The sequence below is a fragment of the Apostichopus japonicus genome, chromosome 13, assembly GCF_037975245.1.
Source record: "Apostichopus japonicus isolate 1M-3 chromosome 13, ASM3797524v1, whole genome shotgun sequence".
NCBI classification, from domain to species: Eukaryota; Metazoa; Echinodermata; class Holothuroidea; order Aspidochirotida; family Stichopodidae; genus Apostichopus; species Apostichopus japonicus.
Window position 1 is genome coordinate 20,265,010 of NC_092573.1, and position 18,255 is coordinate 20,283,264.

The window sequence follows — 18,255 nt, forward strand, 5'->3', positions numbered from 1 at the left end:
ATCAGCCATGCCAGAGCGCCAAACTTAATTCTTTGTGAGGGCGAGCTGTTTGTTGAGGTATTATGATCGAAGGCCCGCAACGTGAATTACGTTATAACTTACCAAAATGAGCAACCACGAGGAAATTTGCTGATACTCTCATAGAATTAGCTTGAGGAGTTTTGTTGGTTTGACGGCTGCATATATATATATATATATATATATATTTATATATTTATAACTGAACAAAGTATGAAATACATTGTGAGGTACATATGGTTGTGTGTATGTGCAAGCCATGCACATTCACGTTGAAAGATATATGCTGTATAAGAACAATGTCAGATATTCAAATATGGTCATCTTTGCTCAAATCCTTTAACTTTTTTTTTATATTACCACGTGCACCCTGAAGGAAATTTACCTCACTGGACATTCAGTCATCTTGTATGTCCATTTACTAGAATTTCAAGAGAACACTTTGGAAGAGTTAAAACCTTTCTTTTTGAAAACTTCTAGCAAGTACTTTAGCATGCTATAATTACAGACGAACATATAATGAACCGAATAGGCAGATGATTGTCTCGGTAAAAATTACCCGTGGGTATAAATTAAATGTGACGTATATGGGCGTTGTAATCATACCGTAATCACGTTCTGTGTATTTTTTGAAATTTCCGACGCTTAAGTTCATATTAATCATCTCTTAAATTCCGAATCTTTATTGAGTCAACGTAAGCGAAGTTGATGTAATCATGCTGTACTGACACTCGTGGTATGTGTATGCTCTGCGCTCGACGCGTAAGTGAATCGTAATCTTCCCGTAAATTCCGAATTCAGTGGAGAATACATTCAACGTAAACGCAATGCGTAAGTTGGTGTAATCATGCTGTAATCCCGTGGTGTGCATGCTTCGGAATTTCCGACGTGTATATCCTAAACATGCCGTACTGTGCCTGTTTCAGGTGAACGAAAATAACTTAAACTTGACGTTTAAGGATTTCGTAATCAATACGTAAACGCTGAAATGAACGTATTTGGGTATTTGTAAGTTAATTGTAAATATACAGTAAATTTTTTAACTGCACTCGTTTCAGCCAACGTAAATGTTGAAATTTTGTTCATGAGATGCAGTCACAGGGTAATATCATTATCGGAAAGATTGACATGAGAATTGTGTCCAGTGTTTTATTTCATGGAACAATCAACGTTAACGTCATGCTTAAGTTTGGCGAAGTTTGTTGTAAACGCGTTGTATCTATGCTACGAGTTTCCGATGTGTAAGATAATCGTAATCCTGTCGTAAATTTCTTCGTGGCGAGATTAAGGTCAACGTAAACGTGGAGAAGAAATAAGTTTTAATAAATACGAAAGTAATTATTAACTTCCGATATGTAAGTTGTCATAAACGTAACGGAAATCTGTTGTTCCGTGTTTACAATGTTTACGGATGCGTAATCACATCGTAAACGCGTTGTTCCAAAATGTACGGGTTTCCGATGTTTAAGGTGACCGTAAGCAAGACGTAAACATCCAAGGACTGTGCTTACGATAACTTAAATGCGTGTCTTTTTCCCGTGTGTTGAAGTATTGTGAAAAACATGGTTTGCACAATCTGACCCCTGGTGAACTCATACGACCATTCATCTCCGCCCGCAACATTATAGGCTTTTTGTACTCAATGTGGTACAATTACATACCATATATGTGATCTGTCCAAACTTCCCTTGCGATATTATGTTTAGAAAGGTGCGTTTGTGTAGAGAGACAGGTATAAGAGGAGTGAAGTAAATGTTTGTCATAGGTTGACTTCAAATGACCTTTGACCTCAACCAAAAGCAACAGTAGGCTCCTTAACTTTGATATCTACATCTACAAACAAAAAAAAAGAGATATTTCCGAGCTTCCTTTCTTGCAATATCATATTTACAAGGTTTTCACGATTTGACCCTTGGTGACCCCAGTTGAACATTGACCTTAAAATTCAACATTTTAACTCTAATTTATAATCTTTTCAATTAAGAAAGTAATTTCAGATGGGAAAACCATAGATTGTTCTTGGATGAAAACCCCACCATACATATGACCCGGCCGGGTATCGATCAGGAACCTCCCAATAGCTAAGCTTCATTACTTCAAATGCCACCGCCTTTATCCACTCGGCCACAGCACCGGTAACTATGGCCGTCAGAACTAAATGTTTAATTATTGGGTTGTCATAGGACATGGGTCCCCATTTGAAAATATAATCAAATTTTGTGGGTATATAACAAAGAAGACTTTACAGTTGCATCTCATGTTAAGTACCCATGCAAACAAAAAGTGAACCTTATGTGATAGAGTGCATTAGATGGACAACTCCCTCAAGAAATTAAGAAGTTACAGAAAATATTCCCCTCGCGAGATATCGTAATCTATATATAAAAAGTTTTGTGTTAAGAGGCTCTTAAAAATTAAGAGGCTGGCATTTCGTCAATACGTCGGTGATATCATAAAGTGTCACAATGTGGGGAGACCATGGTTATGAGACGGTGTGTTAAAGCAACAAGTATATACACACGCACACAGGTGTGTTTTACATTCAGACTCATAACCCCATTGTTTTTGTCCATTGTTCAAATCCCTTAACAATGCCCTGAACAATAGAATTCTTCTGGTCAGAATACAAAATTAGCGCATGCTGATCGCCGGATATCATCGTTCAATTCGGTGGCGCGAAATGTTTTTTAAATGTTGGTAGAGAATTAATTAAAGCTATATCATGAACGCCATAAGGTGTCTGGCATGGGCGGGATTACGGGGGGGCCAAGAGGGGGCATTTTCCCCCAATTTTCCCAGACCTTAGTTCACTTTTTCGTCGTTTTTGCAGACAAATGTGCACAACCCTAATCGAAATTATTCCCCCACAACAGCTCTGTCAAATAGGCCTATATTTGTTTCGAATCTAAGTCGAATTTGTGTTTAACATCGTAACATGTAGCATGCAGAATAACTGGAACTGGAGCTAGCACATGGTTCGCAGCACAGGTTGCGAATCCTGGAGCTAACACACTAGCGATTCAATTCTGCATGTGATGAATCCGCGGCATGTGCTACAGTGCTAGCTTCAGGAATTGATGTTACACGTTGCTGCTCTACTGAATGCGTTGAATAACTAAATCCAGAGAAACGATTTACGAAAGCCAGATTTGCATATTGGGTATATCAATAATTAAATTCAATACACTGACACATGACACCCCCCCCTCCCCCGTGTCATTCAACAATATGCAATGGCAATGCCGATGTAATTTCTTAACTGCTCGAAATCCTGGAATGATGCATGTAAATCGAATAATGTAAATTACAAATTGGCACTAACACAGTAACACATGAAAGTGTCACGGACGTCGTCTAGCCCTTCATTATCAGTAAGTAACATTAAAGTATGTATTATGCATTTATATGTTACCTGATAATCTGGCAATAGTTCAAACATAATGCTGGTATACTGTCAGGTAATAATTTCATTTTCAAACTCTCAGACAGTACTCTGCAATGACCCGTGGGGACCGCGGCGAGAATTCCGAAGTGGGTGCTGAACATATTCTTCATCGGTCCAATTGCACAATATACTAATAATTTTAGGGGGAAATAACTGTCTAGATGCGATTTATTGTTACCAGAGGTGTCATTTTTGCTGATCTAGGATTTCCTTTTTGCTTAAATTTTGACGCGCCGCGCCAACTGATGGTGGTGCACCGCCTAAATAGTGACGTATAAGCTTTAGTTGTATACATCACCATATAAGTTCTTCTATTCGTCCTCCCTAAATTTACACACGGTCATTAATTGTTTAGATGCAATTTAAAGCCAATATGGGTGATAATTTTACCGATCTTAGGGTATCTTTCATCGAAAATTTCGACGCTCCTTGCCAACCGATGATGGCGCTCCGCTTAGATAGTGACGTATAACAACAGTTGTACATCACCATCGATCTGACCATATGTTCTACTATCAATCCTCTTCAAATTTTTAAACGATAATTAACTATCTAGATACAATTGCAGACATGAGATCCATATTTCAAGGATGGGTACATGCAGCTTAGAGCACTCGGGAAGTGCCGTTTCCGGCCATCTGGAGGGTTTGTAAAGCCCAAAAAAAAAATTTTTACGCTCCGCGCCAACCGATGGTGGCGCTCCGCTTAGATAGTCTTGCTGGCAAGTTTGCCCCCCCCCCCCTCCCACTTTCACAACTCAAATCCCGCCCCTGGTGTCTGGTATGGACTCTACAACATAGAAGTATATATGAAGAAGTGTATGTAGTGTCAGTACCATATAGTGCAACCAACAGCTTAGTTTACACAACAACCTCGGTTTTGTTTTTTTCGTTACCTCAGTCAACAGACTAGTTTAAAGAGTACATAGATGATTCAGATGTCGCCATTTTTTTTTTAAAAAGAAGACCATTCAACACACTATGGAGAAAATTAGCCGTAAAATGAGAAACAAGAAGGAGAACAACAACAAAATAATTCAGCCTTTAAATGCAAATTTATCTTTGAAGATGTTCTCGTAGCGATACATCTTACGGAATATACAAGATATAAAATAAGATATATAGTAAAGCGTATACCGGCATATTTGATGTAGACGCACTTGTAGTAAGCAATCTTTACCAAGAAGGCGCCACCTTGACGTCTGATAACCAATAAATAGCACTAATATGTATTGGCAGAATGCGGGCATCGACTCTATAGAATAATGCAAGAAAATAAGTCGGAGAATATAACTGTGAGAACAGAAACCGGAATCTCTCGCATGGTTTACGGAATAACATGGTTGCACAAGTGACTAGGATTGTTATAATACGTAATACATGGAATCATTAGGTGTTAGACCTGCTTACCGGAATTAAACAGGGTAAGAGACCAATTTCAAATTAATGGCGGTAAGTTTTTTACTTTAATTACTTTTAATAACTTTTTATGTTTACATAATTTTTATATGCTTCCTATTCGACGTCATCGATTTCATCATTAAAGGAGGATTACACACATTTCAATTCTTCTCTTTATCTGCGGACACTCTATCCAACGTATAGGATACGAACACTGCACGAAGGTCGTTGATCCAGTGTAAGCTAGATATACATACATACACCCACCTACGCAATTAACAACTGATTTTACTTTTCACCTAAGATAAAATTGTTCTTTTTTTTACTTTTAATGGATAATTCGGTTCCTGTTTTTGCAGACCTATTTGTCTCGGTTGTTACTTGAACACACCGTCTTGTAATCATTTTTGGTCTTGAGATAGTATAAACCAGAACAGTGGTCTCCACAGTCGGGGTTTTAATTTATAGGAGTGATTTATCATCCGTCGTTTATCAGTCCACTAACAGGGAAATACACTCTCTAAGGAAGATGAAATCCTTGCATCACCTCTCTCAAAGTATGCCTATATAAACTCAAGTGTTGCGAGGAAGGAGGATTCTTGCTTTGGCAAATTGCGATAGGCCTATACATTATATATATTATTTCTCAACTTTGTTTTCTGAGGACTTACATAATTGTGTAATATATATATATATATATATATATATATATATATATATATATATATATATATGTATATATATAAATATATATATATATATTATATATATATACATATATATATAAAACGATTAAGAGCTTGTTGTCAATATGATTATCATTCGCTATATATACAAATATCACAATTTCTTTTTTTTTTTTTTACATTTACATTTACATTTTTGCGATACGTCCAAAACTCCCAGTAATTGTTTTTTTGGACAATGAACTTCAGTCACCGAAATAACAGATGAATAAAAATAAACACTACGTACCAACCACAAAAATCTTAACATCAAACCTCGAAAAATCTTAACATCAAACCTCGAAAAATCTTAACATCAAACCTCGAAAAATCTAAATATCAAAACCGTTAAAAGAAAAATAGGTCAGGAAAAAATTGATAACAAACCAAAATAAAAAAAAATGCAATAAAATAAGTGAGACACTTGTTTTTGCATGGATCTGATGGGTTGCTGCTATTTGCAATTTAATTATACAATGGTTGTGATTTCAAAGGTTAACCAAGTTTTCTCGACTCGCTCCATACAGAGGTATGAAATGAATTTAATTATTAAGTATACTTCTTACCGCGTTGATAACCAGTCTGTATGATGTTTTCTAACACCTTTTGGGGTTTCTCCACATCTTGTAAATGTAATAAAAGTTTACTTCTATGTGCTATTCGAGTCAAAGTTTGATATTTAGAACGAATCAGCTGTAATGTGAGAAGAAAAAAAACCTTGCTTGTGCAGTTTGGCCTCATTTTACACCAAACTCGTGATAATCAATGGTAGTAACGTTACCACCCTGCCAGGCACACCATGCCATCTATTAAGTAATATTGATTACTTGCAGTATGATCGTTTGATCCGTCCTATCACGTGGTTTCAATTGGGCACACATCTTGAGAAGGGTAACATTGATATGTGCATGATAGAGAGACCACTTGACCAGCAAAGAGGTGAAATTGATGGATACTATTTGGTTCCGTGTCACGTGTTTATAAGCAGTTAAAAACTTTCCGTCCATTAGCAAATTTCGTTTCTTGAGAAATGTTTACTCATTTAATGTTCGACAAGAATTCAAATATTTAATCTTTCCGACAGTCATTGATGTTCTGTCACAATCAATGCAACTAACTAGACTTTGTGGTACGAGTATGCAACAGCATGAGTACGAGTACGACAACATGAGTACGACTACAACAGTATGAGTACGAGTACAACAGCATGAGTACGAGTACAACAGCATGAGTACGAGTGCAACAGCATGAGTACGAGTTCAACAGCATGAGTACGAGTACAGCAGCATGAATACGAGTACAACAGCATGGGTACGAGTACAACAGGATGAGTACGAGTACAACAGCATGAGTACGAGTACAACAGCATGAGTAAGAGTACAACAGCATGAGTACGATTTCAAGTAGGTCTCCTGCAGATGAGTACGAGTACCAGGGAGAAAGAGTGTTAAAGTTCGCACTAAAGTATACATTTTACATTCTAAATTGCCTAGATTGAAGTATGAGTATACAAGTATGAGTATGAGTACCACTCCACGAGGACTAGTTCGAGAACAGGTAACTATATGCTAGAAATATGAGTACCAGGACGGACTCATAAGTCCGCAACTAGCAATGACTATGAAATAATAACGATCGAGAGGTACATGTTACAGTGAAATGCAAAACAAAACATTAACCAATTAGGTGTAACGGACCCTGCAGCTGTCCCTTGAGTACACCCCACTTCCCAACTAATCGTGCTAAACAAGGCTCCCTTAGCCGCATGGTGTTTCAATGAGAATAATACCAGCAATAATAATAATAATAACAATAACAAATTAAAAAATCCTGAGTGTCTTAATTGGAAGCAGGAGAACAAAGCAAGAACATTAACAAGAAGAGTATAGAAGACGAAAATCAAGAACTATGGCAATAAGAAAAAGAACAATCGCAAAACAACAAAAGGAATAGGAACAATAATAAACAAAAGAAACAAAAAGAAGAGTAAGTAGTTATAGCAAGAAGAACCACGAAAGGAATCGACATTAACAGGAGTAACAAAGGAAATGGGAACAATAAAAACAGGAGTAAGAAAGACAACAATAATAATGACAGGAGCAACAATGATATCGGAAAACAACAACAATCCTATCAAAACAAAAGAAACGACAATAACAATTAAGAACAAGAATAACAAACAGGAGGAGCACCAGCAATAATCAGCACAATAGCATGCCGGGCAACAATAGCACGAACAATAGGAGTAAAGGAAAATGAACGGGAATAAGACTAACACAAAACAGGAACAAAACGAGACAAAATACAAACAAATTTCTTATTAATTTTATGTAAAATACAAACTTAATTCATTAATATTTGCTACAATATTCTGGAATCGCAGAAGAGAATAACACAAGATACGTTAGAAGAGGGAGACAATCAAATACAAATACGTTGGACCCCCTCACGCCAGTCGTTGTAACCATCGCCTCACTTCGCTCTACCAAACATCCTCCTTTGACATAAGTTCTGCTCTCCCCCCCCCCCCCCCCTTCCTGGCTGTAAGACTTGTAAGTTGAAACAAATCTCCGTTACAGAATTCGATGGACTGGTTGGTGATGCTGCCTTTACACGTACACTGATGAACCCATCAAAGTATGTTGTGGTCCTTTTCGCGTTCCATATTATAGTGGCTAAATATATCTCAGACGATACACAATACGTCATAAATTACGTCAATGATTTGTCTGTGATTTCGAATGGTTGATGAACCGGAATTGGATTGCCATGTAAGTCATTAGTAAAATATGCATTTCACATGTAAATCTATATGGATCATCAATACGCCATATGAACGATTGAACTAATATAATCAAGATTAGTGAAAGAAAAGTTCAGTTTAACCCCTCCGGAAATGCCATTGCAAACACTTTTAGAAAAAATGTCCTTATCTGGATAGGTGTTGACAATCTTGATATCTTAAAAGTCAATTTCTCTTTCCTCGTGGTAATATTTGTCAGTTTTAATCTGAAATGCAATTATTGCTTGATGTCAAATATGTAATAAATCATTGTTTATTCAGAAATATATCATTTTCAATTCCTTGTCGGTAAAATTGACGTGTTTTAGTAAATATTGGAACGGACATTTGTTATGTGACACCCCTAAATGATTGTAAAAGAAACATTAAAAGAAGTTAAAAAATGTCATTACAGCATGAAAAACTTTATAACAGAATATGCTTCTCGCACTTGAAAAAACGTTTAATTTAAAGGGATATAGTGAAACTTATATGTGGATGTTTGTCAAACTCGTTGTAACTTCTAACTTATTTCCTTCTAAAAACGAGTGAACGCTGACGACATTACTCATAGAAGACATGATGTATATTTATATATATATATATCGACTAACATTCGTCTAATTTTGATAATCAAATACCCTTCTGTATGTAGGTCATTTTTATTCATATATATCTCTCAGGACTTAGCTACTGAATGATATCCAAATAATCTAATCAGATTTCACATTTTTTTCACTCCGTTTTCTGGAGGACGAGGTGCAGATTAATAAAATCTGTATTCTCTGTTAATGATATGTATATGTCAGAATGCATTGGTCACCGTACTTGTATATCTTGTCGTAAAAATATTAGCACGGACTGGTTGCCAATAGCACGTTCTAACAGACTAACTAACATGGTGATTTCATGGGCTGATTCCCACAGTTAAGAATAAATTTCTACACAGCCCGTCTGTATTATTCTATTAACTGATGTGAAATGGGCTGTAATTTTTATCAGGCTCCACATCCCACCGGCCCACCGTCCCACCGGGCATTGCCCACAAGGTAATATATATATATATATAGATAGATGGATGGATGGATGGACAGATAGACAGATATACAGATAGATAAATGGACATATAGATAGATAGACACATAGACAGACAGACAGATAGACAGACAGACAGATAGACAGATAGACCTTCCTTCTAGCTTATAAAATCCCTGCAGTTACTAACATTTGGTTACTCGAATAATGAGAGACTCACAAACTATTTCATCCAAAGTGGAAATGGAAAGGAGAAAGATATACAGATGGAAATCACGTGATAAACAAAACCATGAAATAAACGACACACGTATAGCCTTCATATTAAAAAAAAAAAATAGAGAGAACATATTTTTCTTCTTGTTCCGTCTCATTGATTGGTTTCTCTTTCGTCTTTTACCTCGTGATTTCAATCAGTTTGTCTGAATTGACAATTTATACGTTAAATACATCTCCGATATCCTCTTTCTAAATACATGGTAAACAGATAAACTAACACAATCAATGTACATTTCTTGGAAACGTATAAAATGCGCGGTTCATCATTTCGTTTACCAAGGCAGGATATGACGATACAAAGTGGTAAAACAGAGAACATAAAAATCAAATTAAAACCATAGATTTTATATCCCTTACTTCATAGATTCGTTACCAGAATTACATAAGTCGTTTTGTCCACTTAAGACGGCGGTGCAAACTTCCGTCGAGTCCACTGACATTGTTACACAAGCTCATGAATATTCATGAATGTGGCGTGCATCTCTGCCCGAAGAGCTAAGCTCATCTATCTTCCGTGAATCTCCCGTTGACAGACACTCTTTGATAAATTATCGTAGAGTTGTGTGTGAAATATCAAAGACTTGGCGAACCTGACGAGAGACAGGTGTTGTGTTTTCGTCGTCGTTCTTGAACATGTTATACCAAGAGGAAGAGATCGATGGAGATTGGTTTTCGTCAAATCAAAGCCGGGCTTTTCTTTTAACTTTGAGGAATTGGAAGTGAAAAAAAAGTGACTATAGAAATTCGTTTTCGTTCGCGATCATTTAATTGCTTTGTGTTTATATAGATATTTATAAAAAGTAATTAAATCGTTACACATTTCTCGAAATCAAAGATCTCTAGCAATTTCTTAATTTCTGTGGTTACATAGGACTCATGTGGAAAATTTCTGCGTAGTTCATTAACACTGTTTTACTCGCGTTGTCAGCAGATGACGACGTTGAAATCTGGACAGTTTTAAACCGGTATATCTTCTTTTCTTTTCTTTTGACTACATCTATAAAGGATTCCTTACGGAATATCTGACGCCATTACTTTTTCAGCGACGTGTAAATTCTACTTTTCTACTTTTCTTTGAATAAAACGTTACGAACCAATATACAGATTTACGTTAGAAATGTTCGAAAATCCTTCATTGTAGCGTTTTTTAGCGATTATCTACAAAAAGGAAAAAAACGTATGAGATTTCTCTGAAAAAAAGATGGACGAAACCACGGAAAATATTCGTCTTGTAATCTGATTCTTCAAATCTATCGTGAAATACTTTTTTTCAAACATCTTACATAGATAGCATCAACTTGGTGATAACTTTTGTCATTGGTAAAACCTGGACGAGAAGTTACACAGTTATTGTTACCACTTAGAAGTGTATATACCAAGAGCCGGTAACAGACAGTTTATTCATGTTCTCGTGAACGTTGATACAGACATAAATAATAGTTTTTGTCACCTCCTAGCTTCTTCTTCTTCTTGTACTTGTCCTTTTTCTACTTCTTCATCTCTGTACTGTGACAATCTGTGAGGTAGCATTGATTGAGACGTCATAACAGGTGATGAAATTGGATCTTTAGTCATTATCATCATCATCATTGTTCTATAGTTTATAAAGAGATAAATTCGAGATGGGATTATGATAGATATGAGAAGAAGAGAAAGGACAAAGTGGTGAAGCCATTACACTTGTTGAGAGGTTGCAGTTTCCAATGTTTGTGTTTCTGAGGGTATAGATAGATATAGGAGGAATCATCGATGTATATGATAATTCGTGGAATGATTGCATATTACGAATAATAATGAGGAGATCTTTTTTCTCTCGATCGTGACCTCTAATCCCATGAACGTGGGTTGTCAAACAAAGAACCATTTTTGCGAGTGTGTTTTATTACTTATATAAGTTGGATAACAGGTAGGTTATACTTAGAGGGGCAATAACGTTATAAACCTTGGGGGTAAAACTCGACAACAAACTGAAAGGAAATCTTTACGGGTTAAACGAGCAGTAACTCTTGGGGGGTAAACAAGAACAGATCTTATCTCTCTCTCTCTCTCTCGTTAAGCTTAGGAATGGATAATATATGTCGATTTTTTGCCAAAGATGAACGAAAACTATAAATAGATGAGGTATATTATTGATAATAGTTATGAAAACAGGTGTATGACTGTTGTGTTGTTCAAGGACAGATAAGCAAGTAAACCTTAATAAAAGAAGACAAAAAACAGTTCATAAATCTCCAGCTGAAGATTAAACTAGGAGATCCATTTTGGAAAAGGTGACTAGAGGAAGAAGGTCGGTGCTACTTAAGAAGGTAAGGACTCTAATTTCTACATTTCCTCAAGATCAAACAGATCAAAAGTCAAACTAAAAAATTGAACAAAACAAACAAATGATTGTTTTGCAGAGCTCAAAAGTGTGTGCATGTATATGCATGCAGGCACTTGTTTTTTGTTAGATGCATGCCTATCATTACGCGATATTCAATGAGACGCTAACTTCAGAAGATTAAGACAGTCGATTCAAATTTATTCTAAGCTCTTACAGGGTGAGCATAGATCTCAATAGATTGATTTGAAGATTTTCATTATAAATCTCTTCCGAATGATTAAAATAATTCATATAAAAAAAATTATGAAACTTAAGAAAGACGTTTTGAATATCTGCATATCCATAAACACACACAGACTCATATGTGCGTGAATGTATATGCGTATATATAAATGGCTTTAATATTGCAGTGTATATAGAAAAGCTTGCTGTATCGGCCACAGAAACATAGGGCCTACGTGCACACTAGCATGAAACCCTAGAATTATATACAGAATCAAGTCGACGGCGAATTGTCTTATTCTCATTAGTATATTTGATGGTGCGAACTAATTAGAGTTTAATAAATGACTCACATGATGAAACAACTTCTGTTTTGACCTTTGAGTTTACCTGTGAGTTTGAAAGTATTCGATTCAGTTTTCTTATTGCGTTCAGTCTGTAATGTATAATCAAATGTTACCAATCACAACCTTAAAATAAGCTTGAAAATTCATCAAAATAAGACACCACCTTCCTTTGTCTTTTCTTTACAAAATTAACGAAGGTTAATGAACAATGAGAAATTAATTAATGAGTACACTCGGTCCTCCAATATTTTGTCACACAGACACTTTAAGTGTTAACCATATTGACCTATGTAAAAAGCAAACATGAAAAAAAAGAGGTTTTTACTCAAATTTCAATATTTGAAGTAAAATTTTACTTGTAACCCGAATGGACTACGTTGCTATGGGATTTTTTATTAAATCGATCATAAAATCTCAAAAACAGTTGCTGCTTTTACAACCCAAAATACAAAAAAAAAATCATAGAGTGCTTGAATGTTTATAAAATATATAGAAATAATACAAACCATGCCATATTATTTGCATACTAATTTTGAAACTCGTCAAACGTTTCACTAATTTTGATAAAGAATTTTATGGAATTGTTTTAACTACTTCAGTTTATGACACGTTAATTGGTTTCAGTCTTTACAAGAGTCTTGTTTCGGCCCATTGTGGAAGACATGTTTAAACGATAAATCGATATTCGGCTTGTTCGACGTTATTATATAGAAATAATTTCACATTAATATCTAAACAATTATAATGTTAAATGTTTTCTTCACAATGGGAAACATTTCTTTTGTTTAAAATCCCTTTCTTTTCATCCGGACAGGATCCTTTTAAAAGATAAAGGCACTTTTTGTTTTAATTTTAACTAGAGGCATATTAGTATGCCACAAACATACAAATTTAAAGAGGCTGAAGTGTTTTGGTCACAAGTCTTAAAAAGCCAACAGAGAGGGTTCTCAAAATCAACTTGTAAACTGACCAAGCTAAGACACCCTCCCAGAAAAAGTTCTTACAAAAAGAGCGAGTAATTAGGGAATTCGATTCATCATCAATATTCTATCCGACCCCCCCCCCTCCTCCACAGACATATTTACGAGGAACTAATGAAATGCAAAACATAAATTAAAAAACATATTGTTTGATTATGCAACTTGAATAGTTAATTATCAAATAATCTACATCATTGTGAGATATTAGATACGAGTATACAGCATTGAAAAATGTCTTTAATCAACTCACAAAAGGCTCAGTCTTTTAATATTCATATCACAACATGTGAAAAATGATAAACGTTTGAATTTGGTACACAAAAATGATCATGCACCATGATATGGTTATAAGATAGTACTTAATGAAAACTTACACAGGACTTGGCCTCGGAAATGGAAATTGTCAAAATATTTGATCTGTAGTAGAGACGATTATAGCTTTTCGAACCAATTTATGACTCAAGTTAAGATGTGAAGAATTATAAGAAGACAAAAATTCAAACTTAACCTGTATCTCTTTTGTACGTTATTCGGTTTGCTGAATATGATATAAGTTCTGAACTTAATTTACATTTCAATATAGGCATATGTGTGATTTGTAGGATAATCGCAGATCCTGGTCATAACAATTTAGTTTGGTTTTGGAATAGTACAGATCATGAATTCCTAATTTATTAACAACGATGGGTCAGAGGAGAACATTGGTTGGTCAATATCAAAATATAACTATATAAACCTACACTGAGCAATCTACAGATATAGGCCGGTAAGATGCTCTATCCTATATTAAGGCCTTAATGGTCCGCATATACCTGATTGTAAAACCTACACTGTGCAATATAGCTATATAGGTAGAGAGGTAAGGTGCAGTATCCTACATTAAGGCCTTAAGGGTCCGCATATACCTGATTGGTGAAAACCTACACTGTGCAATATACAGCTATATAGGTAGAGCGGTAAGGTGCAGTATCCTACATTAAGGCCTTAAGGGTCCGCATATACCTGATTGGTGAAAACCTACACTGTGCAATATACAGCTATGTAGGTAGAGCGGTAAGGTGCAGTATCCTACATTAAGGCCTTAAGGGTCCGCATATACCTGATTGGTGAAAACCTACACTGTGCAATCTACAGCTATATAGGTAGAGCGGTAAGGTGCAGTATCCTACATTAAGACCTGAAGGGTCCGCATATACCTGATTGGTGAAAACCTACACTGTGCAATATACAGCTATGTAGGTAGAGCGGTAAGGTGCAGTATCCTTTATTAAGGCCTTAAAGGCCCGCATATACCTGATTGGTGATAGAGAAATGCCCGACTAAGTGCCATTTTGTTTCTTTTCGTGGGCCTGATTGGCATCTTACCCTGGCAGAATTTAGGCCCGCGGGCTGACTATTGAGAACTCATTGCAGAGGCTGTCTCCATTCCGTGTGTCTTAAAATATGTCAACTTTTAACTTTACAACAGGTTTTTGAAACCGTAGTTCTCTCTACAACCATGGCATGATCCTTGTCCCAGAAAACCTTCATAAATTTCAACCCTCGCCATCCCCAAAGGAATACAGACATGTCTGTAAATGTTAAAGTGAGTTGTATAGTCAAAGCCCCCGCAGCCCCACAGCCCTCAATACCGGCTTACCTATATGTGGTTTCCTAAGTCCTATTGGTTTCAGTAATCCCCCAAGTTAATCCACCACCACCGACCTCTTATTTGTTCATTTCAAGTCAAAAGAACAATGCTATTGTGCTCGGGGAGGAATAATAATCTACACGTTTTCCCCCGTATAGATAGACACACGTTTGCATTTACGTTCCCTTGTTTAAGTAACACAAAATGTTATGTCATGCCTGCTCTAAGCTGTATCCATACCCAATTTTGTTATCAAATCTCTGTAAATTCAAACTTTTAACCCCTGTTTAAAGTACTGACATAATAACCGGAGGTCTCATCAAGATAATCTACTTTCTACGTTTGTCTTTCTCCTTCGTCTTCTCTCTAATCTCTTTCAGCCTTTTAGGGTTATATATGAGAACGGTTGCTCTAACTATTATATATATCGAAAACATTAGGTAATTATGTAAGAGGGGTAAATCACTTCTATAAGACACACACGAAAGATGTTGTGAGTATAGTCTCCTTAGTGTATACAAGCTAACTCTTTAGCAATGGCAGAGGATGAATGTCAAACAGGATGTCAATGATAATCTGTAAGACGTATACAAGCAATATTACATATACAAGCAAGGACCGTCGTTATGCCTATCTCAAATGTCTTTAAAAAAAAAAAATTATATCTCATTTTTCTCATTTATGGGTTTCCTCTTTTTGTTTGTTACCTCGTGATATAATCAGTTGATGACAATAATTTTATACATTATTTACAAATAAGAAATCCTAAACAACTTTCACAAATGAAATTTCAACTTTCTAAACTATATGGTAAACAGATTAACTTACATAGTCAATGTAAAATATCTTGCGGAAAACTTAAAATGCGCAAGTCATCAATTCGTTTTACGAAGTATACGTTGGTGTTTGTTATGTATTGCTCAGATGGAATGAAGGGAACAATTGAACATTTTGCAGAAAAATGTTGAATTGACGAGATATGATAAGTTGTCAATTAAACATTTTGCAGAAAATTGTTCAATTGCTCAGTTAAAGCAACTGAACAATCCAACATTTTTTATCTGATTTTTGATAAGATATTATCTTGTTATCTAAAGAATTGACTGAAATTTGATAACCTATGGGGCAAAGTTTTTCTTATGTTGATGGCAATTTTAAACTTCTGTATTAGGCCATTGAACAGATACAGAATCCCGTTCACATGTCACTAAAAAAGAGACAATGTTTTTTTTAAACTTGAAATCCGAAGTACTGTATTTGAAACATCTCAGTTATATATAACATCGAACCACTTGAGTTGTTATTGCTACACTTGAAACGTTTGTTTCAAGTACACAGCTTTCCCAAGTAGGCTACACATGCACAACAATGCAAAGTTAACGGTTAGGAGAAATAGTGTAACTAATATATGTTACACAAACACACGCAGGGTTACCTGCACTATTTATATATCGATTAAACTCATGATTCTGAGTGTAACGAAGGAAAAATCACAACACAGGGAATAAAATCAGTCTGCATGCTAGGGATGTCGATATGTCTGGCTGTCTGTTCACGATACACGTTTTACGGAACCCCGCCCCCTCCCCAAGGGCTGCACTAGATCCGGGGAGTGGCGAGGAACGAAGGGGTGGGTGGATGAATACTAAGAGTTATTTCATGGGTGAGATAACTTCAAATAAATATATTAGTCGGTGGAGGTAGTAATTAAAAGTTCATATTAAGACTATAAATTGATTTAATTGCAGTAATGTAGATAGTGTTTGAAGGACCTATATAAGATTTCTTTATTTTAATTGATGTTCATGTAATTACTAGGGCAAGTGTTGACTATTGCTTTTTTGCAACCCCCCCCCCCCCACCCCCAACAAAAAGATGCCGAGAGATTGGAAACTATTTGCAGATACACTTAAGTGTATAAAACTGTTTTTTATGTTCAATGCATAATGCATTGCTATAGTGGTTACATAGAGCAAACACCTTGTCGTATTAATTCATTTAGATATAAAAACATTTTGTAAATACATGCTATAGCGTAACTTATAGTTATCTTTCCTAACCGAAGCTGAAAGTTGTACTTTCCATATATATATATATGCACGCGAATGTGTCTTGAGGGCATTCCAGGTGTTTTCTGCCAAGTAAAACAATGAATCAAGCATAACAAGCAACCGCACGCACGCACTCACGCAAAATGCGACGGTACTTTTTTTCAACCATTTCTGTCAAATTCTTTCATAGCCTTGCATCGTACTTATGTATAGTGTCTTGTTCACACAGAGAATTGTCAACAAGTTGCCCAATCTGTGTGTTTCATCTTAGAAAACCTCATTGGTGGGTTCTAAGTAAGAAGGCCTGTTTTAGATCACATATAGCTGCCATTCACTCGATATTTAACTTCGCATCAGTTACACCATCAAATGAGGCCCCATATTTCGGTACTCTCCGTTACTAAGCATGCATGCAATTGTCTGAGCCTATAGTAGAGTTTTGTCACAGCGAATGCATGCACGGGAATACTTTATTACATCTTAAGTACTTAATCACTTATAAAGCCGAAGGCCTAATGCCCCCTTTTAGCCTTTAGTAATTGCGATGAAAGAGAAAATTGATAGCAAGTTTTTTGGGGGGTACAGTTTTGAATCTATTCAGAAATTGTTCATATATAAAGCTCATTTTCAAACGAACGCATCGATTTGATATGAATCTTTGTGTTACGATTACAGCTAATTCATTCAGTGTGGTTTGTAACGTTCCGTATTATTTCTCTTCGTTCGCGTCTTTAATTGTGTATAATTCCTTTGCGTGCATCTCTTAAGTGCCGTTTAACCTATATACCGCGCCCATTGCCAGATCCGTTATTTTACGGAAGAGGGTGTGGAGAGGGGTGGGGGTGGGTAGGGCCTGACTAGTAGACAAGTTTTGGTAGATTCCGAAGTTATTATCGAACAGCGATGTTTATAAGAAAACAGTCAAAGAATTTACCACCCTCGAAGCTGATATACACGAGCCGCTATGCTTTGAGCAGATATTCAGTTTGAAGCTAAATAATAATATAATAATTATAAA

At 35.9% G+C, this 18,255-nt stretch overlaps 1 protein-coding gene across 4 annotated transcripts in view; it reads left to right on the top strand.

Moving 5' to 3' along the window:
• The first annotated feature begins 4,614 nt into the window (after positions 1-4,614).
• LOC139978800 (gonadotropin-releasing hormone receptor-like) overlaps positions 4,615-18,255 on the top strand; it is a 64,150-nt gene continuing 50,509 nt past the window's right edge. For 2 of the 4 annotated variants that reach the window (XM_071989298.1, XM_071989297.1), the window contains exon 1: positions 11,275-11,990. The gene's annotated coding sequence lies outside the window, so the exon portion shown is untranslated. Of the gene's footprint in view, positions 4,915-11,274; positions 11,991-18,255 lie in introns of those variants that run through there. The other 2 variants (XM_071989299.1, XM_071989300.1) reach the window with 2 other exon arrangements.